We start from the raw sequence: 18,508 nt of genomic DNA, 5'->3' as shown, positions 1-18,508 counted from the left end.
ATTCTGGGGTCTGCTGATCCTTCTGTCTGATCATGGCTAAACTGTGCATGAAAGGTAGTGATGGAAGGGTAGCAAAATTTGTGCCTAATTCAAGTACCGTTTGGATTCAGGCTGACCTGTGTCTAGCAAGAGAAGATCAGTAGTACCATTATTCTGCATTGTGATTCTGAGCTCCTGGAACAAGTGTTGCCCATATTTTGAACTTTGGGCCTGCAGAATTCCTTAGTTTTGTTTCCGCACTGCCCAATGAACACTCGAGACAACAGATATGGGAGAAAGGGCAACTTTATTTCATGCTACCAAGAGAAGCAGAGGCTGAGACCTGCAGCATCCGAGGCAGCAAAAGCCCCTGTGGTGCGGGGAGGGACCTCTGGGCGGTACCAGAAACCTCTGCCCCCAGGCGGGCATGCACCCGACTCCAAGTCGCGCCCCGCTGCTGGGACAGCGCGTCTCATCCATGTCTATCCCTTAAGGGGAAGGCAGCTGGACCGCAGACTGCACCCCTCGAGCTGCTGAGCCTCTGAGGTGTGCCCCGCGGTCCCGGCCAGGGCCCCGTCTACGTCCTCGTGCCGCCAAGCCCCTGAGGACTGAAATAGGGTTCTGCCCTGCCTATGCCACCTGAAGGTGCATGCCAGAGTCCCATTCACGCCTCCTAACCCGCACCACCTGCCCTCTTAAAGTGACCAATGGCAGCTTGCAAACGGGGGAATGTAACCCCCAGGCCCATAACAGTCTGGGGTAGGCGAAAAAACTGCCTGCCCTCGGCCAATCTTGGCAGGCAGCAAAAAATTCCTACCCGGCCCCAAATGGTGACCAGTTAAACTCAGACTGCCTCTAGGGCGGGCGGGTATTCCCGTGGTGCCCACGTGCACAAGGAGGAAGAGGGCTGGGTCTTGTCCCCTTTCAAAGGTCCGTTGTAGCTGCCAGACCCCGCCCCCATCACCTCCCCCTTGGGGAGGGGCTGGACTCTCGTGTCCCGGCCAGGCAAAACAAACTCCGAACACCTCTTTAATTGGGTGATCGGGATTCTGTTGCTATCCCTTTCCTTTTTTTGTAAAGGCCAGTAAGGGTCTTACAATGTTGTTATATATGTGTGTATATAGAACCCTTCAAACTCCAGCAGCTGTTATCCTTCAGTGGACAGGAACACTGAAGGAACACTCAGAGCCTTCCACAGGCAAGCCACACAAATCACATCAGCAAGAGATTTTCCAGGTGTTATCCTTCCTCTCGCCAAGATTCTCCACATTCCAAACTGCTATTCCACCATGGCAAGTAACAGCTTAACAGTGACCTCCTCTCTGCCACTGAAGGTCACAACAGTTTATCAATGACTCAGGATTGAACTTACTTAGCTTCTGGTAGTCATCAGGACGTTTTTTTTCCAGACCACAACTCCTGCCTGTTTAGCGGATGCTAAGAAAGGAGCATGCTACACAAAAGTGCTATCCCTTATGAAATACTGACCTAAGTAATATCCAAGAATAACCTCATAATATAGTAAGGATGACTTCATTGTACAATAAGAGTGACCTGTCCATGTGCTGCTCGTCATCTTGGACTCTCTGTTGGCTTCTTCCCCAACAGATAGTATTATTTGCTCTTTATTTAAGTGCATTACTTTTTGTTCAAACCAAATATTATATGTTTGTGTCAGTTAACTTTAGATCTTCACAATCCTTCATTCTGTGTAGAGAACAGCCTTGAAATGGTTTTGAATGAATATGTATAGTCCTCGTGGCAAACACAATTAATGTACTTAAACATTTTCAACAGATGTCCTTCATTAAGTTTGACATTGTGGGCGAATTATACATGCTGTAATCAGTGTTGAATACTGTACATTTTCATATCAAAAACACAAATTGGAAGGAAGAATGAGAATGCAAAATAAGCATAATATCCAAAAGGGATTTGTAAAGTGAGAAAGTTCACTTGAAATAAATCTGCAATCTCCACTAATGCTGGTACCCTAATTAAAATGATCCCTTTGAGGCAGGCTATACTAGGAAATAATTGATTTAGATATTTTCAGCTAAAGATGCCTTTAGTCAGTTACCTTAATGCAGAGCCCATGAGGGCGAAAGCAATTATTTTGGTCTTCCTTGCACTTTTAAAGAGCACATAAATCCCCAATTATCCAAACCTCCCCAATCTATATCTTATTTATATGGACATGGTATTTAGATACTTACTAGGCAGGGCCACACAGACTTTGTAGAAGGCTTGAACAAAATTAAACATGTTTAGAGGTGCAGGAAATCCCCCCCCACCTCCCAATCTCAGGCAAATTCACCAGAAGGACCCTAATAATCTGGGTGGAACCAGAATATTTTAACAGAAGCTGCAGTGGCTTGCTGAATGGTGTTGACGCCTTCATGCATTACTCCTAATTTGGGGGGGGGGTTGGTTTAAAACATGTAAGAACATAATTGTTCTTATGTAAACATAATTAACATGTTTAAAACATGTTAAAACATGGTTTAAAACATTGGGGGGTTGGTTTAAAACATGTAAGAACATAATTATACAGTGGTGTTGCTAAGGGAGTTGCAGGATGAGGGCCACACTGGATGATGCAGACAGGGGGGTTGTCATGACTACTTGGTTAAAATGTTTTAAAATCTTGATATTTTTTAATAATGCCATCATGTTAATATCATTTTGATGGGTAATTTAATGCAGAATGCAATGAAACAAACAGAAATATTGCTATTCATTCTATCAAAAGTTATCTCCAAAAAACCAGCGGGGCAGGGCAATGGGGCATTGCCATGCCAACCACCTGAGGTGTTGTCCCGCACACTGCATGGGAGGAGGTCCGCAATGGGGGTGACATGTTGGTGCGGTGGCGCCAAAATGGCTACTGCTGTATCCAGCAGCAATGCCAAGGCCACTGGAGGTCTCCCTGGGGGAAGGAGATTTTTGTCCCCTTCCCCCGGGGAAAGCCCAGACCCTACAATGGGGCTTCTCAAGTCTATGCAGGTTATTTTGCCAGCACAGACATAAGAGCCTCCATGTCAGGCTTTGCAGCCTGACAAGGAAGATAGGATATGGTGGAGAATGGCTCCATTGGTCCCGCCTCTCTCTACAGCTTTCAGTTATGAGGTAGGAGTTTCTTGCAAAAGCCTTAAGTCATAGATAGAGGAGTATCAGCTAGGCCAACAACATAAGTTAAAAAAATCGGACAGTCACAGATAAATTTTGCGTTCATAGCTGAAACAAGTTTTGCCCAAAATTCTTCACGTTTTATAACTTTGGTAAAGCACAGTAAGATCTTGGGATGCTTTTCTATTCTTGGTTGGTGGTCATTGTTTTGATTAGTATGTTGTCTTGTTTAAAGTATTTCCTACAGTGAGTCACTGAAGATGAGCTACATATTTTTATTCACAGGTCCTGCTACAGTGTCTTTTCGAAATGTGTGGTTCTGTGTGGTTTGGGACATAGGAAGCAGCTTTAGCCTGAATCCCGCCCCTTTCATTCAACACGTGGCCTGCCGGCCTGCTACTCCATTTCCTGGAAGAACATCCCTGAAAGGACAGCGGGAGGATGAGGAGGAGATGGGATGATGCAGCTGGAGTTCTGCAGTAATGTAATTTGCTGCAATAATATTTTAAAACCATGCTTTAAGAAGTTATTTCACTCATCCCTGCACATGCCTGATCTCATCTGATCTTGGAAGCTAAGCAGGGTCAGGCCTGGTTAGTACTTGGATGGGAGACCGCTTGGGAATACCAGGTGCTGTAGGCTTATACCATAGTCTTTCGAGATTGAAGGTTACCAACCAATCACTCATCAGTCTGAGGGGAAAAAAAGGGAATGTTCCTCTCAGTACTGTAGCTAGAGAGGGAGAATGGTAAGTAGTGCAGTTCCTGGAATGTGCTGTGTAAGTGGCCCTTCCCATTCACTATCAGAGCCATTTCGGGCAGTGATGGCAACATGAAGGCATTCACCGAACCACATGGCATCTCCTGCACATTGCTGTTGCTGCCCGAAATGTCTCTGGCAGCCAGTGGGAGGAGCTGCTTACATGGGTCATTCTGGCACCTACACTTCTTACTGTTTTGCCCCCTTCCCGACTATGCTACTGGTTCCTCTGAAAATGTTAAACTTTTTCTCATGGGTTCTATTTCCTTGTTCCTATCCCTCTGTGGTGGGGCTCCAGTCAATGGATCAGTAAAAAGTCCATTGGTAAGTCAATAATGTGTATCTATGTGACATCACCATGCCCTGCTTTATGATGTCACAAGGACCTGCCTCCCAAACCACAGAGTTGGGGGTCCTTCTGACTTGGCAGCCCAAGGCACTAAGCTATGCTTTCTCCTAGAAGGGGGCCGTGATCCTGAGTCCACTGTCCACTGCACCACCATGTGATACAAAGTTCTAGTATGTTTATATGTGACTGTGGCAATTGTATCATAACTTGTTTATAGAAATTAACAGTACTCATAGAAGGTGAGTACCTGGAGGAACACATAGCACTGATGTCAGGCAGAATTTGGCAGCTTTGGGTATGTTTCATTTTTACTCATAAAGTGTTATTAAATGCAGGCACCCTCACTCCCAAACTTGTTCAAATTCTATTGTTCAGCCTGAAGGAGATGTCTTTGCCAATTACTTTTGAATGTGCAGTGTAAGTCAAGGGCTTGAGGGTAAACAATAGAAAATAAGCTCTCAGTGGCATTTTAATTTAACAGTTCTGTGAGTGAAATGACATATTATTCAACACCATTAGATCGTCTCCCTTTGAATGAAGGGCAGTTTTTACCATTGCTAAAACAATGAGCATGTTTTTAGAAACGCGTCTTCAGAGATGATGAATGGAAAAAAGCCATTTTCTTTCCACTTTTTTTCTTTTTAAAATGTTGATCTTAGAATAGTATGATGATGGATGGCCTTTTGGGTGTCTGGCAAGCGCCACCAAACAGCTAACAGCTAAGGGAGAGATGCCTTTCTCACCCTTGGCAGCAAACAAGACAAAGTCAGGGACTTTATAGTCAGTTATTCAAAGCAATTTTTTCTTTGCAGAGGACTCGGGTGTCTGCTTCAGAAAGGATGTGGCACCTGAGGACCAGACAGAAGTAGCAATTCAGAACTCCCAGGAGCTCCTCGGGGACTGGAACTGGGAGATGAGTGGGAAACTCATCATGCTAATCCTTGTTCCAGGCGTGGGACGTGTGACTGGAAAAGGCAACCAGGACCAAGCTCTCATACTCCTCCAGGCTGGTGGGCTGCAGTACAGTGGGAGGCTGGCCAGAGTAGTGGGGGGCATGAATACTGACCACCTGCCTGGAGAGGCAGGCCACTGTGATGGAGGCTTTCCTTGCCAGGATTGACCACCCCCCCCCCCCCCTTAACTGAGGTGAGGAGAAGCACAAAGAGCTTGGGCAGGGAAGAGTCCATGAACCAAAAGAAGGAAGGTTGCTTTGGCTGGAAGGAGAAAGTTGGATTGGGGATGGGAGATGATGGATAGGAAAGGAAGCATGGAAGAACTAAGAGACCCACAAGAGTCATTAGGGCAGATGATGGAGATTTATTCAGTCAGAAAGATGAAGAACATCAGAAGAAAGTAATACAGAAGTTAAAGCAAATTATGACCGAGTCTCGTTGTCACAAATTTTAAGATAAATGTATGTATACCTTTGGCGTTTTTTTCTTATCAAAAGATACAGTGTGAGTGGGTCCTTTCTCCCATGCTCCAGACAGCTTTCCTGAGTTACAGATCCATTCCTTGGAAATACTTTAAAAAAAAACGCAAACTGCTTTATTAATATTACATCATGTTTTTTTGCTTCTCACAGCTGTAATGTATTGAGACCCACCACTGTTTGCAAGCTGTTTTGTAAACATAGCAAAAACATTGCTTACAGTAATTAGGCCAACTCTTTTTGACCTCAGCCTCTCTTCCCTCTTCTCCAAATTAAATTTTAGAGTTCACTGTAAATAATATACTTTCTGGAAAACCCAAAATGCTTATTAAAAATAAAAATAAAAATGTGTAATCTGTTGTCTATAGGTGATCCTTCCATTTACATTCATGCTAGAACCTCTGGCACTGGGTTGCAAAGGTGACCAACATATGGATAATGTAATGTTAAAAAAATGTCTTTCTGATCAGGAAAAGAGTCACAGCTAGGCAATTAGGTAATGGAACAGGAACAGAGGAGGACATCATGGTCACAGGCTAAACAAGTAGGAGAAAATTAAGCTCAAGAGTCAAAAGACAGGTAACAGATGCATTTTCAAGAAATAGCTTAAGACCCTATACATTCTCTTCCTTGCTGTTTAGATCCTGCACGTGGCAGGTACAAAGACAAGATCTAAGCTCTCACGGATCTATAACTAGACATAGCAAAGTAACTGGAGGGCAATGTTGGGGTGTTGCAGGCCGCCCTGGCAGGGAGCCTGAGGCATGAGCCTTAAGTAATGCCAGGAAGCTCAGCAGGGGTGGGCAGAAAACTGTGCACTGCATAAAGCTCTCCTGGCCCTCTTACTGCTCTTTGGAAGCTTGCAACAATCTCCGAACCTGGAAATGAGTCACTGGTGATGTCATTGCATGATGCCACTGCCACTTACTTCCTGTTCTGAGGGCGTCACAGTCCCAGAAACTTTGGGAAGAGCTGGAGTATACTAGTAAAGTGTTCTGAGAAAACCAAAGTAGTCTCTAGGTAGAGCTGAGCAAGGGCTGAACAAGAAAACCCCCAGGACAACCAAGCAATCCATCCAGGAGATGAAGGTGGGGCTGTTGGTGGGAATAAAGCAGCGTTGCAGAAAAGTGAGAAACCCCTAGCCATGCTGCTTAGAGTCACTTGCACCAAGGACCCCCTAGGTACACCTCTGCTCACCTAGGTAAACCTTGAAAATTTTCTCCCCATTCTCCAAGCAATGACAAGTTGGGCTCAGCCTTTCTAGGGTCTGTTTCCTAGAACATTGGAAACTTCTTGTATCATGGTGAAAATCTGTTAACTGGCATAGTTGCAGGTTGGAGAGGAAGAACACAGCCAGTACAAAATGCTGAATTAGACAGAGCTTGATCCAGATCCTTGGTTGGATCCAGCAGAACTCTTCTACAGCTTGCCCCTGAGGAACAAATGGATAAGGCTGGGAAAACGAAAAAGTGGGTCTGAGCAGGGTTTCCTTCTCCACTCAGTCCTCATGACGCATCAAAGGGTTGTACTCTTTGAAGGGTTCATTTTCTCTCCTCAACCATGAATCCAGGCTCCAAAGTGGAGCTGTATTATCACAAGCCCTGAGTGAGCAGAGCAATAGCAGGAGTGGAGAGGCGAAAACATGATTCAGCTCCGCTCTAATCTGCTCCCTTTTTCCCCAGCTATCTTCACTCCAGGGGTCCTGAGTGTAGGTAAAAAATGAAAGCACCTACTCCCCTTGGGGTGAATCAGATGATACAGAGAAGGGCTGGGCAAAGAGAGGAAAACATTATTGTAACCAATCTGCATTTTCATCAATTCCTGGATTTTGAGCACCTGCAGTTCCTGATTTATTCAAGTGCAAACCAGGCCAGTGCAAACATTGTTTATGATTTGTAGGAGAGTTATTTGCATGCATTTAGCCAGTCAAGTAGAACTTGCTTTGGGAAAATGATTTTTTTTAAAACCCAAAATTGAATGTCCTGTCCATCAGCAGTTAAAACAGTAAATGTTAAAATATTGATGTTTAATATTAATTATATCAATAATTAAAATTATTACTCTAAAACAGGGGTGTCCAAAGTTTTTTGCAGGAGGGGCACACTGTCTCTCTGCCACTGTGTCAGGGGCTGGGGAAAAAAAGAATTAATTTACATTTAAAATTTGAATAAATTTACATAAATTTATTACATAAAATATTAGAGATGAACTTATATGAATGAATGAAGGTCTTGCAATAGCTCAAGGCCTATAAAAGTCATTGCACAAAGCAAGGCTGGCCTTTCCTTTGCTGCCACTACTACATCACAGATGTGAAACAGCAAGCAATGGAGGGAGCTCTCATCCCACAGCTCATTCAAGAGATCAAACAGTTGCCCTTGCACTGAGAGCAGTTGCATCGGGCCAGTGTGGGCTCCAACAAATCTCTGGAGAGCCAGAGGTTCATTGGAGACTGGGGGCTCTCTGAGGGCCACATTGGAAGTCCTCGAGGGCTGCAAGTGGTTCCAGGGCTAGGGTTTGGGCACCCCTGCTCTAAAATGTTAAGTCGAAACCTCTTTTGTATGTTTATTTTCTGTTGTACACCACTTTGAGTTTTAGAAAAAGTGGTAAATAAATAGTGAAATATACTAAGATATTAGGAGCTCTCATCTTGTTCATGGCAGATGATTTTAAAAAGTGGCCCAAAGATCTGCTTTGGAAATGTTCTTGGCCAATCCATTTTCAAAATATTTGACACTGTAAGGGCTAGAACAGAGATTTTCCATTTTTTTCATCTCATGGCACACTGATAAGGTGCTAAAATATTATCTTGTATTTTAATGTATTGATTGTTAGTTGTCTTGGGTGCTCTTTGGGGAGAAAGGCGGAGTATAAATCAAATAAATAATAATAATAAAAAATAGTCAAGGCACACCATTGGTTTTTTGACAATTGACAAGATGCACCATGCTTCCAGTGGCTGTTCTAATAAATGACACTCCCGTGGCACACCTTGAGACCACTTGTGGATTTTCCAGTTGAAAATCACTGGACTAGCATATTGATCCTTTTTGTTGTTTTAAAGCTAAGCATATCAGAAAATGACATGCTTATCTGTAGGTACTCCATTTGTGTGCAACGATTCCAGCGAACACTACAGCATATATTGACAGGTATTTCTTTCATGTTTTCCAAGCACTTCAGCATGGGACATGTGCTGTACATTATGTTTTGTGGTGTTAATCAAATGTTTTCTTATGAAATAATGGATATACTGTAGCCAGATCCTCCAGAAGCTGCATGCAAATTAGCTCTGGGAAAAGTGTTTACTCAGACCCCACACTGGGCAGAAAATGTGAAGGGTAGTGAAGTGTGTGTGTGTGTGCACGAGTGCAAAAGCAACCAGTATCTGAACTTTTATACCTAGGTAACAAATGTTTGTACTTGTGTGTGTTTGCAAAATTGAACGATAATGCATTTTTTCCCAAAGTATTATTAATATGACAGTTAGTTCTTAAATGGATTAGACTTTTGTGAGGGTGGAGTTGGCTATTAGATTATGCCTCATTAGTGGAAAGAAAGGCAAAGCAAAACAGACGCATCAGCCCTTCATAATTTGCTGTATTCTTTAATTCATTTATAAGTGACCTCTAGTATGAATAATCCCGGGAAACTAACGCTGGTGCTTCTGTTAATATCTTTTGCTTCGTTAACAGGTAGCCAGGAAGACAACCACTGAATGAGTTTTCCTTGACATTTGGAGAAAAAAACAAGCTGGAGAGAATTCCTGGCTTAAGAGTGGGATGCCCTGAGGATCAAAGCCAAAGCCTAATCAGCTATTCTGATTCAGGTGGAACTTCAAAAGTGGTTTAGTGCTTATTCACATATACCCTGGCTATTTCTGTCCAACTGAACCACTGCTGTTTTCTGACCAATATGGGAATTTGCAATTTTTTTAAAATCTCTGTTTTACCCTGAAACATTGCTCTTAGAAGAATGACACAAACAAACAAAACCCCTGAAGGATGACTTTAATCCACTAAATAGGAATTATTTAGTAATTTAAAGCCACAGTGGATGGGGGTGGGTTGGAATGTAGTCCAAGTTTGGCTTGTGGCCGAAAATGCATTCTGGAAATAACTCAGTAGAGACTCTAATTACTTTTTAACAGTACTGTATCAGGACATTGACTATTCCATATGAAACACTGGATCCAGATTGCACTACCAGTCTTGGGTTTCTGCTGGTTCCTTTCAGGCTGTTGATCTTGAGTGCAGTTGCTGAAACAACCAAGCCAACTACCACAGGTATAGTATATATTTTACCAAGCAATGGGTAAAACCAGGGTGTTTGAACCCATCCTGAAACCAGGGCTGGATTAAGCTACAGCAGTGGTTCTCAAACTTTAGAGGCCTTAGAGGCTGCTCCCTCATTTATAAATGCCAACGGGTGTGTTTATAATGGTGATTGGGCAGCAGTGTTTCCCCTCAAGTAGCAGCTTGTTTGAGATCAGAGCCTCCTGTTACTTTGTGCTCCAGATTATGTTTCAGACAGTGCTTGAATAATAGCGCCTTTGTGCTATTGTTTCCCAGTGCTTGAATGATTGTGTTGATTGTGTTGATTTGCTTATGGCCCAATTCTATCTGTGCCTTGTACTGCTGGAACTCATGCTCTGGTTGCAAGTAGTGCAAGTAGTGCTGCAAAAGCTGGGCACCCTTGTGTGTTTCCAGAAGACTACCACAAATGGCCTAAGAGTGGTATGTGTGCCAGTGGCTCCAAGTGGCCCCTTTGGTATAGGTAAGATTGGATGGGAGTGTTCCAGGGTAGGGAGAGGAGAGGGGAGGGAGAGGGTGAATCTCCCTCTTGGTATAGCTCGGAATCTTGGTAGCAAAGGTATACAGTTTTTCCATCCTGACATTGAAGGGAATCCTTTACCACCTATACTTTTATTTATCCCTGCATATAACATCCTAGTGTCCAAACCTGCTTTTCCTTCCACTTCTTAAATCAAGGCCATTATATCAAATTGGTTAAGTTTGTTAACCCTTTATAGTCTGTAAGTTGGAGAAGACTTCTTGTATAGAAAATGTCTGAAACAACAAGACTTAGAGCCCAATCATATCCCCTGCCGTGGGCCATGGAGATGCTCACTGTGCATGCTGTGGTTAAGTGGATTAGGAGACCTGGGAGTTGAAAGGAAAAACATTTTTCCCTTGCTGCTCTGTTGGCCTCTTGATGGCCTATGAATCTTCTTGGAACTATGCCAGCTATACAGTGGATATAAGTCCAAGAAGAGTAAAAAGGGAAGGACCAGTCAAAAAAGAGGGGGTTGGATCCTTGCGCTAGCCAATGCTGTCAAGATACAGCCCTCTCTTGTTGGTCTGCTCATGACACACCCCTGCCACAGTCTTACCAAGGCTGATGCACCTGTGGTCCACAGCAGCATGGCTCTGGAGCTACTGCCACTTTGTGGTGGTGGCTCAGACCTGCCCAGCCATGGCGTGTCCTGCGTACCTTCTGCAAAGGCACTGGACCTATTGCAGTGATGGGATGCTCCTCCTGCTGTTGCGAATGGGGGATATTATTAGGCTTGATTTAGATATGATGCCAAGCAAACAGGAAGATCCTATCCATGTAGTATTGCATGCACACAGTGCCTTGTTCTTTTTTAGGAAGGCATTTTCCTGTGGCCTTTCTTAGCAGACCACAGGTGAGTGGAGATCATTGTGTGAGTTCATCAGGCAAACACTGCAGTGTTTCTTGGGTGTGGATAGGAGGTTTCACATGAATCTCTGAGGATAAAATAGTGTATTTACAGTTACACACACACATACTTTTTTACTTCCAAGCAACCATTAGGCATGCAGGAGCTTTTGCCATCTTTTGCTACATTTATTTACACTTTACAATGTTTGCTCTCATTTCCAAAGTGCCGCCTTGTGACATTGTGACATCACATTTCCATCTGCAAATTAAAGGAAAGGAAGTTTACATGGCACAAAGAGAATGAATCATACTGGGTTTAAAATGATTGTTGATGCTGCACATTTGATGAGGCATTTAGTGATAGAAATGTACCCTGTGCTATAGTAACACAGTAAATGTGGTTTTCATGAGCAAGTCAAGCCCTTGCTGAATAAATACTGGCAATGCAAGCATGACTGTCTGCTGTAGTTACCATGTAGAGTCCTGTTATAGTTTAGTCAAAATGGGACTGTCAGTTGATAGCGTTTAATATATACATATAATAGACCTGTGCCTTTATTTTTTTTAAATCCATGCTATTTGTCTACATAATGGCATGCAAGTTCTTGAAAATGGTTTACGCACAGTGAGACATTTAGGGGGCAACATGTTATACAACCTAAAATCAGCTGTAATTGGAAAACTCTTGGCACAATCCTGACCGGTCTGTGTGCTGACACAGTGCATGCTTCACTGGTGCTTGCCAGGGCAAAAATGCTGTAAAGCAGTTGTTGCTGCTGGTGTGAAGACCATGTGCCCATGTACTCTGGCAGAAGGAGCAGCATGCCCTGGAGAAGGAATGGAGGGGGAAGGGTGGAACAAAGTGAGGGGAAGGCAGTGATGGGAGGAGGAATGGATGGGTTGGTCCCAGGGGGGAGGTGGTATCGGCAGTGCTGGCGCACACTGTATCCCAGACCTGATCCGCTGACACAGGGCAATGTGGACTGACATCAGTGATTGAGCTTGTACAGACCTGAGTTGACTCATTGAGGCTCCTGGGATTTATCCTGGGGCAAGGGGACAAATGTTCCCTTACCACCAGGTGACCTCTGGCAGCCAAAATTCCTGTGCAGGAAGCAACATTGGCTGTGCTGGCGCTGCTATATCACTGCCTGATAATTTATGCAAAGATAATTTGTGCTGCCCAGCTTTTAACAGGAGAGAAGGTTGCTAATGACTATTACTCATTATGACATAATTTCTAAAACCATTGACAATGATTGTTAAGAGATATCAATTGATCAGAGAAATTGTCAGTGGCTTCTCAAAACCATCATGTTAGTACACTGACCAAACGGAAGAAGTGTATTGCATGTGGTTGTATCCAACTGACCAATGTTTGTCGTGGTTGCACTGCAACTGGGCCAAATTCCCTTCTCTGGAGATATGCCCAAATCAGAGCGAGAGCATCTTGCAGAAATTATGTACAATTTTGAGTGATTGTGGATAAGCAAAATTAAGTAGAGTTTCACTATTAGCTGGACTTCATTAATTTCATTTTTATTGTTTTATATGCATCTGAACTTAATTAGGAAAGACATAAATCTATCTCAATTGATTACATAAGTTTTAATGGATTGAGTACAAAGGCATCCGTCTATATAGGACTGCAAAAGTCATTTTGAAGAAAGAATTGTACTTTCTTTGATTTTAGATCAAAGACTCTTGGGACTCTTATACGTCCCAGTGGGCACCATTTTAGAAGAGGCACTCCTTCCAGAGCGAAAGGAGAATATCACTCCTAGAGTACCACTACTTTACAATCCATAGTACGTCTAAACACTTGTATTAAAAATCATTAACTTGTTGTCAAGTTGCCTAAGTAGCCAGGGTTGCCTTTTTTGCCAACCAAAAAGGATGGTGATCAATTCAAAGTTGCATTCAGCATCTTTTGATCTGCAGCAGCCTATGAACATATTCAGAATAATAAAAGATGATGCTACTGTGATGCTTTATTCAGTAGGGGCAATTTTGCTGGGAAAGATAAACTGGAGCCTAGCCTCCAATTCCCAGTTATAGCTGCCTGGGAATGCATGCAGCCTTGTAGCTTTCCTGGGATTGGAAAAGCATAAGCAAAGGTGAACAGAAGCTTAATTTCTGGAGCCTAGAGCTACCTCGGGGTAATGAGGATGTAAACAGCTTTGTAACTGCTGCAAGCTGTTCCTTCTGAACAGAGCTGCATTAAAATTGCAAAAGGGAGTTACCAGTTTTTACAGCATTGTTGGCAACCTTCAATCTCGAAAGACTGTGGTATCGCGTTCTGAATGGTGGTTCTGGCACAGCGTCTAGTGTGGCTGAAATGGCCGATTCGGGAGTGACAATCCCTTCCACACTGGGAGCAAGTATAGTGTATCCCTGGTCTGTCTCCCTGGCTACGGGCCTTCCTTCTTTCCCTCAGTCTGTTGGCAAAGTGTCTCTTCAAACTGGGAAAGGCCATGCTGCCAGCCTGCCTCCAAGCAGAACGCTCAGAGACCAAGGTTTCCCATCGCATGTGGAAAGCGTTCAGCTTCTCCTGTTGTGAGCGAAGAGTCCATGAGTACAGAAGTGTACTCAAGACGCAAGCTCTGTAGACCTGGATCTTGGTATGTTCCGTCAGCTTCTTGTTGGACCAGGCTCTCTTTGTGAGTCTGGAAAATGTGGTAGCTGCTTTACCGATGTGTTTGTTAAGCTTGGTATCCAGAGAAAGAGTGTCAGAGATCATTGAGCCAAGGTACACAAAGTCATGGACATCCTCCAGCTCATGCGCAGAGATTGCAATGCAGGGAGGTTAATCTACATCCTGTACCATGACCTGTGTTTTCTTCAGGCTGATTGTCAGTCCATAGTCTTGGCAGGCCTTGCTAAAACAGTTGATGAGCTGCTGGAGATCTTTGGCAGAGTGGGCGGTGACAGCTGCAAAGAGGAAGTCATGCAGACATTTCAGCTGGACTTTGGACTTTGCTTTCCATCTGGAGAGGTTGAAGAGCTTTCCGTCTGATCTGGTCTGGAGATAGATGCCTTCTGTTGCAGTTCCAAAGGCCTGCTTCAGCAGGACAGTGAAGAAAATCCCAAACAAGGTCGGCGCGAGACCTTTAATTAATCATATATAAAAACATTGAATATAGAACAGCAGGGTGGTTATTGTTCTGTTTTGTGTTTCCTTCTTGCATACTCTTGAGGATAACACCACTAAACGGTTCCTGACACAGTGGCATGACTGAGCTTCTTGGGTAGAAGGAGAAGGAAGTAACTAATAGCTTAATTCCTAGATGTCAGCCCTTCCAGACACAACAAGTCTTTAATGTACTTCTTCAAACACATGTCCTAGTCAATTACTTCAGAAAATGAGAGAGCGGATTCTGTCTCTGTGGAAACACTTTTCTTGTTTAAATGGGTTGTTTCCCAAGCTGACACTGTAGACAAATAGTGATGATGACTGCCATCATCCACCCTTTGAACGTGAGCAGCTATACCCTCCAATTTTGACTATATGCTTTTTTTGTTTGCTTCTTGATATTATGCCTTGCATGTCACAGTTTCTCTGATCATAACAATCTCAGTTTTGCCCATTCCACAGTCTCCTTTGGACTGTAATACAGCTGAATACATCTAGCTATGGAGGAAGATCTGGATAGGTCTGGATGAGACTTGTGTGCAAATTGAACCTGACTGGATCGCTTCCTGTGCAGCAGATTTGAAAATTTACCTTTCTGGTCTTCCCTCTTCATTGACTTCCAGAGCAAGCCTAGCTATGTCTGTTTAGAAGTAAATCCATTAAATTCAATGGAACTTACTCCCAGGAAAGTAAGAATAGGATTGCAGCCTTCATTGCTTTAAAGTATCCTAGCAGACTAGGGCCTCTTTCTTCTTCGTCTTTCCTTTACACATGTCATAAGAATATAAACCTGTATAGCCTGGTGGATTGATTACAAGTGCTGTAGGTATTCCATTTTCAGCACAATCTCTGTATTAACCCTAGTGGTTTCCTGCTGTCACACAATGACACATGTCTGATAGGCAACGGGTAGTTATTAGGACAGGTAAAACAGAAGGCTCACAGCTACTTTGGAACTGCATTCTTTAAGGCACAATGCAAGGAACCAGGTATCTGTGGCTGTTGGTTTGGTAGTCTGCTTGCTCAGGCTCATCTCAGCAGTATACAAAGGCCTTCTCTCCTAGAACAATTTGTGCAACAGCACCAAAGCTCCTTTTAGTTTCAGTGTGCCAATAATAACTACTCCAATTCTGAGTCTTCCTTGCAGACTCATTCCCAGGCTGCAGTCCTCTTCGTCAGTCATTCTCTGCATTTCCCTTCTTTTCCTAGGGTCCTCCACTCAGGGAGGAAGACTAGTTTTCCTGGATCACAGTGAAGAGGCTGTTGGGAATGTAGTTTCAGCAGCCCCACCATATGTTCCCTCTGATTAAATAACCCTTTAACCCTCTTGCAGCTCCCATTCCATCCCATGTTTTTGCTTCCTCATTTCAGAAACTTATACTCGGCTCCTGCTACCATGGATAGCTAGGGTTGTCAACTTGCATGGGAATTGTGATCACAGATCATTAGATAATTAAAGAGCTAAACAGAAGTACAGTATACAAAGTAAACAGCCATAATATCCTGATATTTGTTTCAAAGGAAAGAAAAAAAATCTGTTTCTAGAAATAGGGAAACTAATATGCCGTAGCACAGGGGTGTCAAACATAAGGCCCATGGGCCGAATGCGACCCCTGGAAGCAGTTTATCCAGCCTCCATGATAATTGGGCTCTCTCATGTCTTGAAAATATGAACAAGATTTGCACATTTTCTCGTCAGTCATTTGCAGCTAATGAGTTTCTGTGCGAAAACAAAGTGCTTATTTCTGGCCTTCATCTGCTTAATAATGTCACTTTCTGCTTAATGATGTCACTTCTGGCTCTCAGCAGGTGCCATGAATGCTAACTTTGGCCCTCTGTATGAAACAAGTTTGACATCCCTACCATAGCAGGTTATCTTCTTTTCAAGAGGAGAACTTTTGCTCAAAATTTTCAGTTGGCAGGAACAAAAATATAAAACTGTTTTTAACGATAAATAGTAAATGGAAATAAACCAAGGTTAATGCATCACCTATAATTACATTTCCCACAAAGAATAGGAAATATGTTCTTAACGTTGGAAGTTATTTTTTATATTTGAAAAAATAGTTGACATTTTTCTTTCTTTACTGTTAAAGGAATCTCTGAGTTACAGAGAGATGATGGACAACTTCCTTTTTCATCTCCCATAAGCATTAAAGGTCAGTGGAATAGTTTAGATGGATAAAGATGGGGGTCTCAGTTCAGGAGCCAGTACCATGAATATGTGTAATGTAAACTATAGACCAGATCATTTTTCCAAAGAGGATACAAACACAATATAAATACAATATGTAACATAGAGAACAGTAAAAGCTCATAGAACTGGCACTGAAGTATTATTATAAGTATTGTTGACATCATCAGTAGTATTTCTTGGGTAGTCACACTGCCAACACAGTCATGAAGCAAACTGATGTGTTTTGCATCAGCCTCAGATGTCAGCAGGCTCAGGTGAGGGGATGGTGAATTTGCCACCTGTTGCCACCCCCCCACCCCCGCAGCCTCCTATGGAAGGCTGAAGCTGCTTTCCAAGGAGATGGGATGTGTTGCAAGGTGGCACACAAAGGATAGCTGTCCAGTCCAGACTGGCACAATGGCTTTTAGTTGCATTCAGGGAAAGGAAGTGGGAGAGAAGAGCATAAGGCTGAGAAATGATGGAAGCAGTCAGTTAGAAATCAAATGTCTGGCCTTCTTCATGGCCTATGAGATCTGAAGTCTCCTACCATTAGTCTAGCTCCAAAACCACATTATTGGCCTGGGTCATGGTTTCCTGGCAGGCACCCAGCAGCACATACATGTGTATATGTGTGTCGCATATATAAAATAAGCATAAAGGCTGCCAGACAAGAGCCTTTCTTTGGAAATCTGTTGTTTGCTGCCATGGAACTGATGACATAATTCCTTCCTCTGAGTTTCACACTTGACTAGATAGTGTGAAATGCCAGAAACTATTATGATAATTTGCTGTTTGATGCTGCTAATGTCAACAACTGTTGGCAACCTTCAGTCTCGAAAGACTATGGTAACGTGCTCTGAATGGTGGTTCTGGAACAGCGTCTAGTGTGGCTAAAAAGGCCGATTCGGGCGTGACAATCCCTTCCACACCGGGAGCAAGTGCAGTCTGTCCCTGGTCTGTCTCCCTGGCTATGGGCCTTCCTTCTTTGCCTCTTAGCCTCAGACTGTTGGCCAAGTGTCTCTTCAAACTGGGAAAGGCCATGCTGCACAGCCTGCCTCCAAGTGGGCCGCTCAGAGGCCAGGGTTTCCCACCTGTTGAGGGCCACTCCTAACGCCTTCAGATCCCTCTTGCAGATGTCCTTGTATCACAGCTATGGTCTACCTGTAGGGCACTTTCCTTGCACAAGTTCACCATAGAGGAGATCCTTTGGGATCCGGCCATCATCCATTCTCACGACATGACCGAGCCAACACAGGAGTCTCTGTTTCAGCAGTGCATACATGCTAGGGATTCCAGCTCGTTCCAGGACTGTGTTGTTTGGAACTTTGTCCTGCCAGGTGATGCCGAGGATGCATCTGAGGCAACACATATGGAAAGCTGCTAATGTCATGCATCATTAATGTCATCAATAAGTTTCATTCAAACCTGCTATTGTTACCAGATCTCTAGAAGAACCTTTAGACTGCTGCAGACATGAAACATCAATCTAGTCTTTTTCTTCTTAGAATAACAGAGTTATTTACTACCAGAGAACCTGAATTTAGTTCTTTGATAGATGAAAATGGCCTATGGGTAGATAATTCAACACCCAGGTGTTATGTTGCTTGGGGCAAATAAGGAAAAAGAGGGACAACAAGAAGGGGGAAATTCTGATTTATCTGGTTAATCTTCATTAACCAGAAAAGCAGTCATTTGCTAAATTAATGCAACATGTTAATGCAGCCATTTTCAACCTTTATCATCTCACAGTACACTGACAAGGCACACCATCTGTTTTTAAGGATATGTTTTATCATTAAAAAAAAAAAGAGTGTTAAGGTATAGCAATGTGTCTCAAACTGTGGGTTGGGACTCACTAGGTGGGTT

General features: G+C 43.3%; 1 long non-coding RNA gene across 1 annotated transcript in view; it reads left to right on the top strand.

Moving 5' to 3' along the window:
• LOC136643923 (uncharacterized) overlaps positions 1–3,572 on the top strand; it is a 28,554-nt gene extending 24,982 nt beyond the window's left edge. The window contains exon 3 of the long non-coding RNA XR_010794070.1: positions 3,394–3,572. This is a non-coding gene — a long non-coding RNA (uncharacterized lncRNA). The remainder of the gene's footprint in view (positions 1–3,393) is intronic.
• The last annotated feature ends 14,936 nt before the right edge of the window (positions 3,573–18,508 follow it).

The sequence above is a fragment of the Tiliqua scincoides genome, chromosome 3 (assembly GCF_035046505.1).
Source record: "Tiliqua scincoides isolate rTilSci1 chromosome 3, rTilSci1.hap2, whole genome shotgun sequence".
Lineage (NCBI taxonomy): Eukaryota > Metazoa > Chordata > Lepidosauria > Squamata > Scincidae > Tiliqua > Tiliqua scincoides.
This window is presented reverse-complemented; position numbering and strand designations above follow the sequence as displayed.